Source organism: Musa acuminata, chromosome BXJ2-3 (assembly GCF_036884655.1).
Source record: "Musa acuminata AAA Group cultivar baxijiao chromosome BXJ2-3, Cavendish_Baxijiao_AAA, whole genome shotgun sequence".
Classification (NCBI taxonomy): Eukaryota; Viridiplantae; Streptophyta; class Magnoliopsida; order Zingiberales; family Musaceae; genus Musa; species Musa acuminata.
The window spans coordinates 8,012,061-8,017,500 of record NC_088340.1 but is presented as its reverse complement, the minus strand read 5'-3'; positions in this window follow the sequence as shown (position 1 = coordinate 8,017,500).

The following is a 5,440-nucleotide window of genomic DNA, read 5'->3' as shown; positions in this document are numbered from 1 at the left end:
ATCTGCAGCTATCACTGTAGAGAAGGACGGTTTATGAATAGAATTATTACTACATGACTTAACGTATTCTAATGGAATAAGAATCTCTTAAAATAGGTCCAAGTATGGTTATGGCTTTATGCATAGAATTGTTGAACATGCTCGATCCAACTTCTTTGGCGTTTGGTGGAACTGTGCTTCCATTGATCATTAAGATTCTACGTATGCCGATGCGTCCACATCACAGCGGAGCCTCCATCCAGAAAAATGAGGTGTCCATGCAACAGTTATGATCGTAAACAACTAGGCCTTCTCATTGGTCAATCTATGATTCAAGATAAACATGAGATAGAATTGCTTTGATTCAAGATAAATGCAATCCTTCTTCACATGTCCTTTCTTACCACAAATGACGCACTTTACATGCTTTCTTTTCATTACCACATCCTTGAGTAGTCGTCATGACATTATATGAATTTTCCTATCTTAATCTCAATTCTTCCTGAACACACATGCTAGTCAACTCATTCAAGTCCCACTTATCCTTATTTGTATTGTAGTGAATCTTGAATGAGTCAAACTGAGAAGGAAGAGAATTGAGAATAAATTGCACAAGGAAAGATTCATCAACATTCATGCCTAATGTTATAATTATCTATAAAATCTATAATTATGCTATGTCAATAATGTGAAAATAACCTATATGCCAGGATTGAAATCAAATGCATAGATCTAATTATACGATGCGTACGTTTTAATGCCATATGTTCAAAGATCCTGTTGATCTACTAAGCACCGTCTTTGATCTGCTAAGCACCGTCTTTGATCTGCTAAGCACCGTCTTTAATCCAATCGCACATAATCTGAAGGAGTGCAAGGAGAGTAGAACCTTTCTCCTCTCTTCCTATCCTTTCACAGGACGCACACAGATTGATGGATTTTGGGGAGAGGGTTTTGGGGAGAGAGTCGAGGAGAATAACTGAATCCCTCAACAGAGAGGTGCGTCTATACGTGTCAACGTTATGACGCTCTAACACACCCTCAACCCCTAGAGATCCTGTCCTTGATAGCAGAGGGTCTACGATGAGATCTCAGGAGATTTCCTCCCATCAAGGTTATCTCCCGAGGAATCGTTCCGTAGTGGACTTAGTCTATTGGCTAAAATATCTGAACAGAACCCAATTAGTTATTCTAGATATAAAAGAGATACAAAATCAAAACAAACAAAACAAAATTTGTTTAAAAAATAATTTTACCTAATTGGATTCCAAGAAATTTTGAAAAGCATTTTATACATGACCATGTTTTAAAATAAGCCAATAAGTCCAATAAACACAATAATACAATATTAAGTCCAACTATCAATGCGAGTCATAGCGGTTGTATTTCATCAATGTTATACTTCCTTCTATGTACCACAACATTGTTAGTCTTTCCTAATATAATCCATAATGACCCCTGTAATTTATCTTGTCAAGACAATCCTGTTATTATATTCAACCATAATATGCATAAACATAAATGTAAACAGGATAACAGAAACAAATAACTTTAATTAAATAGAATGTCAATAATAGCATCCACAAACATGCGTCACCATATCCTTTGTAACTTGCTCACAAGCCCCATTCTAAGAACATGTTCTTTGAATATTTTGCACTGTAAGGCTTTTGTCAATAGATCAACAATCATCATAGTGGTGCTCAAGTTCTTAATTGACACTTGTTGTTTCTGGATTCTTTCTCTAACCACCAAGTACTTTATCTTAATGTGCTTGGAACCACTAGAGTACTTGCCATTCTTAGAGAAGAAAACTACTGCGGTGTTATCACAAAATATCTTCAGCGGCTTGGCAATTGAGTCGACCACACCAAGTCCTGAGATGAAATTTCGTAGCCATAAAGCTTGATTTGTGGCCTCAAAGCATGCCACAAATTCAGCTTCCATTGTTGATGATGCAATAAGCGATTGCTTTGCACTTTTCCAAGAAATTGCCCCACCAGCTAACATAAATACAAATCCTGAAATGGACTTCCTACTGTCGAGGCAATTTGCAAAATCATGTTACTTCAAGCTGATCTGATCTCCTATATGTGAGCATATAATCTTTCGTCCCTTGTAGATATCTTATTACTTTCTTTGCAGCTTTCCAATGTTCCATTCCTGGGTTACTTTGATATCTTCCCAGCATTGCAACTACAAAACTGATATCTGGTCTTGTACAAGTTTGAGCATATAATAGACTTCCAACTGCGCATCCATAAGGAATATTCTTCATTTGATTCTTTTCTAAGTCATTTCTTGGGCACTGGTTTTGACTGAATTTTTCACCTTTAATAATAGATACATCATTGGTTGAGCAAAGTTGCATATTAAATCTCTCCAAGATACGATCAATATATCCTTTCTGAGATAATCCTAATAATCCTTGAGATCTATTCCTGAATATCTCAATGCCAATGACATAGGATGCCTCATTCATATCAACAATCTTAAAGTTCTTATTGAGAAATATCTTGGTTTCGTGCAATAAACCAAGATCACTACTGGCAAGAAAAATATCATCCACATATAAGACCAATATGATAAACTTGCTCCCACTTACCTTCAGATATATACACTGATCAATAGTGTTTTCCTTAAATCCGAAGGAAGTAATGGTATTATGAAACTTTATATACCATTATCTGGAAGCTTGTTTAAGGTCATAAATGGATTACTTAACTTTACAAGCCAAACTTTCTTTTCCCTTTTCTATGAATCCTTCAGGTTGTTCCATATAGATTTCCTCATCCAGATCGCCATTCAGAAATGCTGTTTTCACATCCATCTGATTCAACTCAAGATCATAATGAGCTACTAATGCCATAACAATTCTCAATGAGTCCTTTTTAGAAACTGGAGAAAAAGTCTCATTATAGTCGATGCCTTCCTTCTGAGAAAAACCTTTGGCCACAAGTCTGGCTTTATATCGTTCGATATTACCCTTTGAGTCGCGTTTTGTCTTAAAGACCCATTTACAACCGACTCTTTTACAATCATTGGGCAATTCAACGAGATTCCAGACATCATTCTGGACAATTGATTTTAACTCTTCTTTCATTGCATCATACCATTTTTCAGAATCGTTACTTTCTATGGCTTGTGAAAACGATAAGGGGTCTCTTTTTATTCCTATATCATAATCTGATTCTTGTAGATATACCACATAATCATCAGAAATGGCATGTTTCCTTTTTCTTTGAGATCTTCTCAAATCTACCAGTTGTGATTGTTCTACAAGATTATCAGCGGCGACATCAACATCATGTGAGAGTTCTTCGATGTTATTTTATTGTTCACCCTCATCAATACTCTCATTGATTTGGGGAACAATAATTTCTCGGACAGGAGATGATATGGGAGAATTAACATGAATCTCCTTAATATCAAAATTAACCTTTCGAGATTTTTCACTCCCACTGATTTCGCCATTTTCTAGGAATTTTGCATTACCAGATTCTACTATTCTTATACTATAATTAGGGCAATAAAATATGTATCCCTTGGATTTTTCTGGATAACCAATAAAATATCCTGAAATAGTTCTTGGATCCAATTTCTTTTCATGTAGATTGAATACTCTTATCTCTGCAGGACACCCCCATATATGTAGATGTCTTAGACTAGGCTTCCTACCAGTCCATAACTAAAAAGGAGTCGATGAAACTGACTTACTAGGAACCCTGTTCAAGATGTACATAGCTGTCCTAAGAGCTTCACCCCACATCGACTCAGGTACAGAGGAATAACTCATCATGCTCCTAACCATATCCATCAGAGTACGATTTCGCCTTTCAGCAACACCGTTCTGCTGTGGCACACCTGGTAATGCATATTGAGCACAAATACCCTGTTGTTTTAGGAATCTAGCAAAAGGACCAATATTCTGACTAGCTCCATCATATCTGTCATAAAATTCACCACCTCTGTCAGATCTGATAATTTTAACTTTTCTATCTAATTGTCTCTTAACCTCATTTATGTATACTTCAAGAATATCAATGGCTTGAGACTTTTCATGTATTAGATAAACTTTGTCATATCTAGACAGATCATCTATAAATGTGATGAAATATTTTTCTCCACTAAAACATGGAATATGGAGTGGTCTGCAGATATCAGTATGAATAATCTCAAGGAGTTCTTTACTTCTTGTGGCATTTTTCTTTATTTGTTTAGTTTGCTTTCCCTTAATGCAATCTATACAAATATCAAAATCAGTGAAGTCTAAATGTTCCAAAATATTATCCTTCACTAATCTTTCAATTCTTTCTTTGGAGTTATGCCCCAATCGTTTATGCCACAATATAGAAGATCTTTCATTATTGAAACTACGTTTCAATCCAACACATGATTGCAGGGTCATTAGTGTCTTTGTAAACTCAAGATCCAAATTAATTCTGTACAAATCATCACACAGAATTCCAAAACCAACTTTTATTGAATCATAAAACATGCTGAGTTTGCCACTACCAAAAGAAAGATAATATCCTAACTCATCAATTCTAGAAAGAGAAATCAAATTTTTAGAAATTGTAGGGACATAACATGTGTCAACAAGATCCATCGAGTGACCCGTCTCTAAGCATAGACGATAAGTTCCATTGATATCACTTTCGCTTTAAGACGATTTCCCATAATGATGAATCTTTCATGTTCTTTTGGTTTTCAAATTGAAAGAAATCCCTGCATGTTATTTGTAACATGAGTTGAAGCACCGAAATCTATCCACCAAGTGTTAGAAGGAACTTCTGTAATGTTTGATTCAAAACATTCAAAGGTCGAGTTAATACCTTTCTTTTCGAACCAAGTCTTGCGTTTAATGCAATCCTTCTTCACATGTCCTTTCTTGCCACAAAAGAAGCACTTTACAATAAAGGCTTTCTTTTCATTAGTCTGTTTAACATTTCCAAACTTAACACATCTCTTTGATGGATGATGCTTCAACTTTCTTTTCTTATTACCACCTCCTTGAGTAGTCGTCATGACATTATATGAATTTTCCTTCCTTAATCTCAATTCTTCCTGAATACACATGCTAGTCAACTCATTCAAGTCCCACTTATCCTTATTTGTATTGTAGTGAATCTTAAATGGGCCAAACTGAGAAGGAAGAGAATTGAGAATAAATTGCACAAGGAAAGATTCATCAACATTCATGCCTAATGTTTTAAGTTTTGCAGCTTTGTCAGCCATATTGAGGATGTGATCCTGAATTCCTCGAGTACCATCATACTGAGCCGTAGTCAGTTCTTTCATCAATGTGCCAGCCAATGATTTATCAGATTTAAATCTATCTTCAATAACCTTTAAATATTCCTTTGCGCTAGTTGCAATCGATAATGAAGTCTTTATGTTATTTGCAATTGTCATTCTTATGAACATTAAACTAAGCCTATCAGATCTTTCCCAAGCCTTC